Source organism: Dasypus novemcinctus, chromosome X, assembly GCF_030445035.2.
Source record: "Dasypus novemcinctus isolate mDasNov1 chromosome X, mDasNov1.1.hap2, whole genome shotgun sequence".
Lineage (NCBI taxonomy): Eukaryota > Metazoa > Chordata > Mammalia > Cingulata > Dasypodidae > Dasypus > Dasypus novemcinctus.
Window position 1 is genome coordinate 11044763 of NC_080704.1, and position 10736 is coordinate 11055498.

At 61.7% G+C, this 10736-nt stretch overlaps 1 long non-coding RNA gene across 2 annotated transcripts; it reads left to right on the plus strand.

Annotated features, from left to right (window-relative positions):
- Nucleotides 1-1687: 1687 nt before the first annotated feature.
- On the plus strand, nt 1688-10736 carry LOC139438213 (uncharacterized). 2 transcript variants are annotated; one of them, XR_011648020.1, is made up of 3 exons: nt 1688-2071; nt 4342-4459; nt 10644-10736. It is a non-coding gene; the product is annotated as an uncharacterized lncRNA (long non-coding RNA). The 2 variants fall into 2 exon arrangements; XR_011648021.1 differs by lacking the exon at nt 1688-2071 and adding an exon at nt 3826-4036.

Consider the following 10736-nt stretch of genomic DNA (forward strand, 5'->3'; position numbering starts at 1 on the left):
TGTTGAGCTCGTGTCTATAGATCAGCCAGCTGATCCAGGCTGGCTCCGTTCCACATGCCTCTCACATTTCCCCCTGGGACCACGGGCTGGCCTGGGTGGGTCCCCGGCAGATGGACAAGAGAACAAAGACCATCACAAAGGTGCTCTTCACATCCTTGGTCCTCCTCCTCCTCCCTGGCAGCCGTCTGTTGGCCAAAGCAAGCCCCATGGCCAAACCTGCAGTCCACGGCGGGGGGGGGGGGGGACGGCCTCCCACCCCTTGAGTGGAAGGGAGGCTCCGTGCCATGGCACAGTGAGGCTGCAGGGCGGGCGAAGAGCAGGGCTGGGATGGACTCAGCCCCCGCACCAGCGTTGGCTACTGCGGAGACGCATTCGTGCTGCAGGACCCGGGAGCCGTGTGGCCTGAAGCGAGCCGCCTCCTGCCCCTAGCGGGGAGCCTGGGAACAAGGGACTCGACTTCCGTTTCCTCATTCGTGCTGGGAGAGGAGTTGTGAGATTAAGTCAGTTGATCCACGGTAGAAGGCTTAGAAGCCGGGCCTGGTTCGGGAAGCACTGGCTGTATTTTTTACTTTCTCGTCACCTGCCATCCGTGCGGTCGAACAAATTAAAAACTGTCGCAACACCCCGAGAGAGGCAGTGGATTGATTTCGTTTGGTAGGATTAGAAATGCCTTAGTTTTGGAGTTTGGGGGACCTGAACATTAGACATGGTGGAGAGAGTTCTTTATGAGGAAAGTAATTCAAAATTAGGAGAGTGAATATTTATTTAGAGTGGGAAAAGGTCGCAACAAATGATAACTTTTTAAAAGCTGGCACATGCCGTAAGCATTTGGTGAGGGTTTTCCCTCCTACCAGGACACTTCAGCCTGTCTCATTTGAGTTGGGAAATGAGCAAGAAATTAATACCCAAGAGCAATTCAAGTCCAGTTTGGCGACCCTTGCGGTGTTGGGCTCTGTCCTGCTCTGTCACTTTTTATCTCCCGCTCCCCCCACCCAAGATGGCTCCCTCGTCTGTCTGCCCATTTTCCTCAGGGGGCACCAGGAACCGAACCCGGGACCTCCCGTGTGGGAGGTGAGTGCCCAACCGCTTGAGCCACCTCTGCTCGTGGCTCATTGTGGCTTTTCTTGAGGAGGCATCAGAACCGAACCCGGGACCTCCCATGTGGGAGGCAGACACCCAGTTACTTGGGCCACATCCATTCCCCAGGGCTTTTTTTTTTTTTTTTAATTTGTCCCAGTGTATAAAGTTTAGTCCTCAGAGCTGACTTGTTGACATCACTTGCCCCTATGAAGCTCTTGCAGTTTAGCAGCCCAGCGTCTCTCCGGTTTGGGACCATCTTGTGTAGCCCATCTGTCTTGCGCTATGGACCGTGTTCCGACAAACCTGTGATCTGAGCTTTGGCTAGAAGGCGATCAAGTTAAGAGTACCTTTCCCTGTGGGTCAGCAGTGGCCTTCCCACTCCTCCTGGCATGTGCCACACCTGCCAACACCTGCATCTGGCCCAGGTGCTGCTTTTCTAAAAATGCCATACCCTCCCGGGGACATGGGCTGGACGCCACGTGGGAGAAAGTGATTAGGAGCCAGGTCGGAGCTGGCCAGAGAGATCTTGAAAGGGGATTCTTTTTTATTTTTTTAAGATTTCTTTTTCAGGGAAGCCCTGGGGATCGAGCCCTGGACCCTCCATATGGTAGACAGATGCTCTGTAGCCAGGCCCGCTTCCCATGAAAGGGGAACCTGATGATCCGTTCGCGAGCGTACCCACCCCAACATAGCTGACGGAGGGACGACGAGGATACACGAGGCAAGAGAGGAGCCCAAGGCAGTGCCAGGCAGCGCCGCATGGCGTTGCCACGGGCACCCGAGAATGTGGAAGGCGAGGACAATGGGTGTGGGATGTGGCCACGGAATGGAAGGCTGGGGGAGGCAGGGCTCACAGCTGCCTGGGAGCTCAGGAGCTGGCAGACACGGCCCCGGCGGCACGTCCGGGAGGAGCCGCGCCCTGTCCGCCTGCCGGCCCAGCCAGCTCGCCACCCTCCTCCTCGCGCCCGTGACCGTGGGGACCACGTGGCAGGTACGTGGGGGCTCGGGCTCTCTTTGGGTTTCTGTGTTTGGGTTTCATCGGCCCGTGACCGTGGGGACCACGTGGCAGGTACGTGGGGGCTCGGGCTCTCTTTGGGTTTCTGTGTTTGGGTTTCATCGGCCCGTGACCGTGGGGACCACGTGGCAGGTACGTGGGGGCTCGGGCTCTCTTTGGGTTTCTGTGTTTGGGTTTCATCGGCCCGTGACCGTGGGGACCACGTGGCAGGTACGTGGGGGCTCGGGCTCTCTTTGGGTTTCTGTGTTTGGGTTTCATCGGCCCGTGACCGTGGGGACCACGTGGCAGGTACGTGGGGGCTCGGGCTCTCTTTGGGTTTCTGTGTTTGGGTTTCATCGGCCCGTGACCGTGGGGACCACGTGGCAGGTACGTGGGGGCTCGGGCTCTCTTTGGGTTTCTGTGTTTGGGTTTCATCGGCCCGTGACCGTGGGGACCACGTGGCAGGTACGTGGGGGCTCGGGCTCTCTTTGGGTTTCCGTGTTGGTTTCACTGGCTCAGAGTCACGGGCCATGACTCCCTTGAACGCTCTGAAGCGCCTTCCGGGGCAGACATCCTTTTGTCAATGTTGCTCATCGGCCCGTGACCGTGGGGACCACGTAGCAGGTACGTGGGGGCTCGGGCTCTCTTTGGGTTTCCGTGTTTGGGTTTCATCAGCCCGTGACCGTGGGGACCACGTGGCAGGTACGTGGGGGCTCGGGCTCTCTTTGGGTTTCCGTGTTGGTTTCACTGGCTCAGAATCACGGGCCATGACTCCCTTGAAGGCTCTGAAGTGCCTTCCGGGGCAGACATCCTTTTGTCAATGTTGCTCATCAGCCCGTGACTGTGGGGACCATGTAGCAGGTACGTGGGGGCTCAGGCTCTCTTTGGGTTTCTGTGTTTGGGTTTCATCGGCCCGTGACCGTGGGGACCACGTGGCAGGTACGTGGGGGCTCGGGCTCTCTTTGGGTTTCTGTGTTTGGGTTTCATCGGCCCATGACCGTGGGGACCACGTGGCAGGTACGTGGGGGCTCGGGCTCTCTTTGGGTTTCTGTGTTTGGGTTTCATCGGCCCGTGACCGTGGGGACCACGTGGCAGGTACGTGGGGGCTCGGGCTCTCTTTGGGTTTCCGTGTTGGTTTCACTGGCTCAGAGTCACGGGCCATGACTCCCTTGAACGCTCTGAAGCGCCTTCCGGGGCAGACATCCTTTTGTCAATGTTGCTCATCAGCCCGTGACCGTGGGGACCACGTGGCAGGTACGTGGGGGCTCAGGCTCTCTTTGGGTTTCTGTGTTTGGGTTTCATCGGCCCGTGACCGTGGGGACCACGTGGCAGGTACGTGGGGGCTCGGGCTCTCTTTGGGTTTCCGTGTTGGTTTCACTGGCTCAGAGTCACGGGCCATGACTCCCTTGAACGCTCTGAAGCGCCTTCCGGGGCAGACATCCTTTTGTCAATGTTGCTCATCGGCCCGTGACCGTGGGGACCACGTAGCAGGTACGTGGGGGCTCAGGCTCTCTTTGGGTTTCCGTGTTTGGGTTTCATCGGCCCGTGACCGTGGGGACCACGTGGCAGGTACGTGGGGGCTCGGGCTCTCTTTGGGTTTCCGTGTTTGGGTTTCATCGGCCCGTGACCGTGGGGACCACGTAGCAGGTACGTGGGGGCTCGGGCTCTCTTTGGGTTTCCGTGTTTGGGTTTCATCAGCCCGTGACCGTGGGGACCACGTGGCAGGTACGTGGGGGCTCAGGCTCTCTTTGGGTTTCCGTGTTGGTTTCACTGGCTCAGAATCACGGGCCATGACTCCCTTGAACGCTCTGAAGTGCCTTCCGGGGCAGACATCCTTTTGTCAATGTTGCTCATCAGCCCGTGACTGTGGGGACCATGTAGCAGGTACGTGGGGGCTCAGGCTCTCTTTGGGTTTCTGTGTTTGGGTTTCATCGGCCCGTGACCGTGGGGACCACGTGGCAGGTATGTGGGGGCTCGGGCTCTCTTTGGGTTTCCGTGTTGGTTTCACTGGCTCAGAGTCATGGGCTCCTTGAACTCTCTGAAGCGCCTTCCGGGGCAGACATCCTTTTGTCAATGTTGCTCATCGGCAGTGACGGAAGGGGAGAGGGGCGGCTGACCAGTCCTTGGCCAAGACACCCTTCCCGAGGAGAGCAGTTTCATCTCATCACACGGGCGACGTTGCCGATTCTCCCCTTCAGTCGGTGGCATTGTCCCGCGCCACCACCGTCCTCCCATCTAGAAACCAGCCTCCCTGTTGTGTTTTTAAGGTTGGGCACGTGGTTTTGGTTGTCGTGTTTTCCCTCTGGAGCCTCGGGCCCGTTTTACAGGCTACCCAAAGTTCACCGCTACTGCTTGGAAGGTTCCCACCTGCCAGAAAGATTGGAGGTAAGGAGTTGTGCAGGGAAGGGAGAAGACGGGGGCTTAGGGCTGCTATTGGGTGGGGCTGTGCAGGCTCGAGGGGGCGAGGGTTGGGAGGATGGGTCAGATGGCCCAAGGAACGGGCGAGAGCAAGGGAACACGGGAGATTGTCGGTTATGTGGTTGAAACTATAATGTTTGGAAAACGCTTTAGAAAATATAATAAGGAGGGGTTTCTGGTTTAAGGTGTTTGACGGGGGCGTGTCTGGCACAGGACGCACCTGGGGCAGACTTGCAGGGAGTGCGTGAGTGCTGTTCATGTCGTCATGCGTTGTATCAGTGGGTGAGACCCATACAATGAGCAGGAAGGTGTCCCTGGGGAGACCTTAGGTTCTCAGACAGAGGGGAGGGTGTCTCTCAAGAGCATGGGTGGCTCCCAGTGGGGGAGGACAGGTAGCGTGTCAAGCCCTCAGCATTGTTCCAAGTATCTATTAATCTTGTCCTTCAAGCAGGGAGGCTTGGGTGTCACTGTGAGCCCTAAGGGGAGGGGGAGAGAGCAGGGCTGACCAAGAAAGTTGCCCATGGGAAGCTCGGCCCCTCCGCGCTCTTCTCCGCTTCCTCTCTCAGACCATGCTCACTACCATGCGCCCCCAGTGCTGCCTCGGCCTTGTGCTGCAACGGAGGGGAAGAGGAAGGAGTGCATGCCTGCACCTGTCTCTGCCACCTGTCCCCTCTACCGCTTTGGGCAAGTTACTTAACGCCTCTGTTCTCAAGCCCCTCACCTACAAGATGGGCATAAGAACACTCTCCACCTCGCAGGGCTGTTTGCGGATCAATACACAGCACTTAGAACAGTGGTTCTCAATGTGTAGTCTGGGGAACCCTGGGGGTTCCCTAAGGCACTTTCGGGGGTCCACAGGCTCCTGACTATTTTTCTCATAATACTAAGATGTGCGTTTTTTGCCGTCCTTCTCTCCCAAGTGTGCAGTGAAGTTTCCAGAGGCTACAAGACATTTGAGATGGAAAGATTGCTTACAGATGTGAGGCTCTTAAGCCCAATGCAAAAGAGACCCCAGAGTGCCAAAAACAATGCCGCTCTGCTCCCCAAATTTTGTTTGGAAAATACCATTATTTCTCAAAAAAAATATGTCATGTATGTTAACGTTACAGATTTATCATGGGTTTATATTTACATGAATCCATCAGTATTTTTTAATTTCTCAGTTTAATTTCTCATGTAATAAATATCGGTAGGAGCAACCTGCATGAACCAAAACTTGTAGGGTCCTCGAGAAATTGTAAGGGCATCAGTGGAGACCTTTTTGGAAGAAGACCAAAGTGTGAAGCAAGAGCTGAGCTGCAGTGGGGCCTGGGCCTCCACCACACTAGAGGAGGCTGACCAGGCCCCAAGCGGCAGGGGCAGGAGGAGGGGCTGGGCAGGGGCAGGGGCTGGGGCAGGGGCCGGAGGAGGGGCTGGGCAGGGGCAGGAGGAGGGGCTGGGCAGGGGCAGGGGCTGGGGCAGGGGCAGGGGCAGGAGGAGGGGCTGGGGCAGGGGCAGGGGCTGGGGCAGGGGCAGGGGCTGGGGCAGGGGCCGGAGGAGGGGCTGGGCAGGGGCTGGGGAAGGGGCAGGGGCTGGGGCAGGAGGAGGGGCTGGGGCTGGGGCAGGGGCTGGGGCAGGAGGAGGGGCAGGGGCAGGGGTTAGGGCAGGAGGAGGGGCTGGGGCAGGGGCTGAGGCAGGGCAGGGGCTGGGGCAGGGGCAGGGGCAGGGGCAGGGCCAGGGGCAGGGCCAGGGCAGGGGCAGGGGCAGGAGGAGGGGCTGGGGCAGGGGCAGGGGCAGGGGCAGGGGCTGGGGCAGGGCAGGGGCAGGGGCAGGAGGAGGGGCTGGGGCTGGGGCAGGGCAGGGGCAGGGGCCGGAGGAGGGGCTGGGCAGGGGCTGGGGCAGGGCAGGGGCAGGGGCAGGAGGAGGGGCAGGGGCTAGGGCAGGAGGAGGGGCTGGGCAGAGGCAGGGGCAGGGGCTAGGGCAGGAGGAGGGACTGGGGCTGGGGCAGGGCCAGGGGCAGGGGCAGGAGGAGGGGCTGGGGCAGGGGCAGGGGCTGAGGCAGGGGCCGGAGGAGGGGCTGGGGCAGGGGCAGGGGCAGGGGCTGGGGCAGGAGGAGGGACTGGGGCAGGGGCTGGGGCAGGGCAGGGGCAGGGGCAGGAGGAGGGGCTGGGCAGGGGCAGGGCCAGGGGCAGGGGCAGGAGGAGGGGCTGGGGCTGGGGCAGGGCAGGGGCTGGGGCAGGGGCAGGGGCAGGAGGAGGGGCTGGGGCAGGGGCAGGGGCTAGGGCAGGAGGAGGGACTGGGGCAGGGGCAGGGCCAGGGGCAGGGGCAGGAGGAGGGGCTGGGGCTGGGGCAGGGCAGGGGCTGGGGCAGGGGCAGGGGCAGGGGCCGGAGGAGGGGCTGGGCAGGGGCTGGGGCAGGGCAGGGGCAGGGGCAGGAGGAGGGACTGGGGCAGGGGCTGGGGCAGGGCAGGGGCAGGGGCAGGAGGAGGGACTGGGGCAGGGGCTGGGGCAGGGCCAGGGGCAGGGGCAGGAGGAGGGGCTGGGGCTGGGGCAGGGCAGGGGCTGGGGCAGGGGGCAGGGGCAGGGGCCGGAGGAGGGGCTGGGCAGGGGCTGGGGCAGGGCAGGGGCAGGAGGAGGGGCTGGGCAGGGGCTGGGGCTGGGGCAGGGCAGGGGCAGGGGCAGGAGGAGGGCCTGGGCAGGGGCTGGGGCAGGGCAGGGGCAGGGGCTAGGGCAGGAGGAGGGACTGGGGCAGGGGCAGGGCCAGGGGCAGGGGCAGGAGGAGGGGCTGGGCAGGGGCTGGGGCAGGGCAGGGGCAGGGGCTAGGGCAGGAGGAGGGACTGGGGCAGGGGCAGGGCCAGGGGCAGGGCCAGGGCAGGGGCAGGGGCAGGGCAGGGGCTGGGGCAGGGGCAGGGGCAGGGGCAGGGCCAGGGGCAGGGCCAGGGCAGGGGCAGGGGCAGGAGGAGGGGCTGGGGCAGGGGCAGGGGCAGGGGCAGGGGCTGGGGCAGGAGGAGGGGCTGGGGCAGGGGCAGGGGCAGGGGCTGGGGCAGGGCAGGGGCAGGGGCAGGAGGAGGGGCTGGGGCAGGGCAGGGGCAGGGGCTGGAGGAGGGGCTGGGCAGGGGCTGGGGCAGGGCAGGGGCAGGGGCAGGAGGAGGGGCAGGGGCTAGGGCAGGAGGAGGGGCTGGGCAGAGGCAGGGGCAGGGGCTAGGGCAGGAGGAGGGACTGGGGCTGGGGCAGGGCCAGGGGCAGGGGCAGGAGGAGGGGCTGGGGCAGGGGCAGGGGCAGGGGCTGGGGCAGGAGGAGGGACTGGGGCAGGGGCAGGGCAGGGGCAGGAGGAGGGGCTGGGCAGGGGCAGGGCCAGGGGCAGGGGCAGGAGGAGGGGCTGGGGCTGGGGCAGGGCAGGGGCTGGGGCAGGGGCAGGGGCAGGAGGAGGGGCTGGGGCAGGGGCAGGGGCTAGGGCAGGAGGAGGGACTGGGGCAGGGGCAGGGCCAGGGGCAGGGGCAGGAGGAGGGGCTGGGGCTGGGGCAGGGCAGGGGCTGGGGCAGGGGCAGGGGCAGGGGCCGGAGGAGGGGCTGGGCAAGGGCTGGGGCAGGGCAGGGGCAGGGGCAGGAGGAGGGGCTGGGCAGGGGCTGGGGCTGGGGCAGGGCAGGGGCAGGGGCAGGAGGAGGGCCTGGGCAGGGGCTGGGGCAGGGCAGGGGCAGGGGCTAGGGCAGGAGGAGGGACTGGGGCAGGGGCAGGGCCAGGGGCAGGGGCAGGAGGAGGGGCTGGGCAGGGGCTGGGGCAGGGCAGGGGCAGGGGCTGGAGGAGGGGCTGGGCAGGGGCTGGGGCAGGGCAGGGGCAGGGGCTAGGGCAGGAGGAGGGACTGGGGCAGGGGCAGGGCCAGGGGCAGGGGCAGGAGGAGGGGCTGGGGCTGGGGCAGGGCTGGGGCAGGGGCAGGGGCAGGGGCAGGGGCAGGGGCAGGCTCTCCCTCTCCACCTGCTTTGCCCGCTCCTTTCCCAGGGGACTCAGTACTCTTGGGGAATAATCCGTCAGCCCGCCCGCCCCCCACCCCATGAGGCATTGCTGACCTCCTCTGTCCCCATTTCCCAGCTGGTTACATTTAAAGATCAGTGCGTGTGCCTGGCAAAAAAGTACAACCAGCCGAGGGGCTGCTGGGGGAGAAGGTGATGTTCTCTTGCCAGTGCCCCCAAACCCAGTTCCACTTCCTAGAACCACTTCCCAGCACTGAGGGCCAGGCCCCACTCCAGCTCAGCTTTTTTTTTTTTTAAGATTTATTTATTATTTCTCTCCCCTTCCCCCCCACCCCAGTTGTCTGTTCTCTGTGTCCATTTGCTGTGTCTTCTTTGTCCTCTTCTGTTGTTGTCAGCGGCACGGGAACCTGTGTCTCTTTTTGTTGCGTCATCTTGTGTCAGCTTTCCGTGTGGGCGGCGCCATTCCTGGGCAGGCTGCACTTTCTTTCGCGCTGGGTGGCTCTCCTTACGGGCGCACTCCTTGCGCGTGGGACTCCCCTACGTGGGGGACACCCCTGCATGGCAGGGCACTCCTTGCGCGCATCAGCACTGCGCATGGGCCAGCTCCACACGGGTCAAGGAGGCCCGGGGTTTGAACCGTGGACCTCCCATGTGGTAGGCAGACGCCCTAACCGCTGGGCCAAGTCCACCACCGTCCAGTTCAGCTTTTAAGCATTTCCTATACCTCAGAATTTTCTGTCAACGAGCACATGTATTGCATATTTATATGTTTACACATCTGTACAGTTCTTTTTTTTTTCCACAGAAGTTAAACGATTTCTGTACAAACTCGTGCACCGTGCGTTTTTACTTGGCAAGGTGCCTCAGGCAGCTTTCCTCATGAGCACACTTAGCCCTCTCTCTCCCTGCCTCCCTCCCTCACTCTCTTTCTCTCTTTAATGGAAACCACACCCATGGATGGTAAATAGGGTAGTGCTCAAAAATAGACTCTGGCGGGAGACTGCCCTCCCATCCCAGACCCTCGCTCCCACTCACAGAGGCTGCCTTCAGCAGCTCCTGGTGGTATCTTTCCAGAACTTTCCATGCACGTTCTTATGGATGGGGGAAAAAGTATGCACCTTTTCCTAATTTACACAAGGAGTCGCTAAGATTCGCTTTGTTCTGTCGTGTTTCTCCCCAGTGCGGAAGCGCTCTACCTCAGTGTGTGCACATGCACACGCGTACACGTGTGTATATGTATAGGGGTGTGTGTGTGTGTCCTTATCTCTCATCTTGAGCGTACAGTAGCCTCCAGGCTGGTTTCCTGTTCCCACTGTCGCCCCCTACAGGCAGCTGCCTGTTGATGGCAAAAATTTAAAACCCGCCATTGGCCGTTGGGCGAGAAGATGAGGCTCTCTTGCCCGTGCCCCCAGTCCCAGTTCCACTTCCCAGAACTGACAGCTTTTAAGCGGCGCCTGTACCTCAGGCAGCAGGGGCACATCTGGGAGAGCCTTTAACATCCAGCGCGGGCTACGAACCCCTTCCCAGAAAAGAAAAACAAGTATTTGTGAATGCCCAAGATCACAAAGGAAACCCCAGTCTGTTGAAATACAGTCATTAGAATATTTCGGCAAGCACGATCATGACTTCTGCCACCGTTTTCTGGGCAGTCCCTCCCGTCTTCTGGGCCAGCCCACATTCTGGGGTGCATGGCCACAACAACTCCCTGCAAGCTGCCTCACCCTTCTGTCCCTTCCGCAGAGGAAACCTCCTAACCAGACTGACAGATGCCACTGTGAGTTCTCATCGAATCGGGGCACCGGAATGCAAAGCTGGTTTGCAGAGTCCTCCGATATGGGTGGAGGGACAGTGACTCCTCCGTGTAGCTCTGACTCAGACATTTGAGAGCAGCTCTGCACCCCCCCCTCCCCCGTGCATCCCGCGCACCGCGGAGGGAGCCAGGGACTTGACTTCTTTGCCACACTTGAATCTCCTGTACTGACTCATTCATTTACTCGGGACATTTAAGTCCTTCCCACCAGCCGGCAGGCTGCAGGAGGGTCTCAAAAGGAATGCGCACAATTGAACCACCTGCTCGCTTCCTGCCAACGTGCCATGTAAATTGACCCTTCAAAACAATTGGCCGAGGAAATATCTATTCCTGAGTGCCCACGTGTCCAAGAAATGTGTTTTGTGTATTTGACTGACATTTACTCTCTCTCTCAGGGACTCACAGGTCATCTTGGGGACCCTGAGGCAGGCTAGAGAGCTGAACGGACCACGACTCTAGATTATCCTGGACCATTTACAGTGATGCCA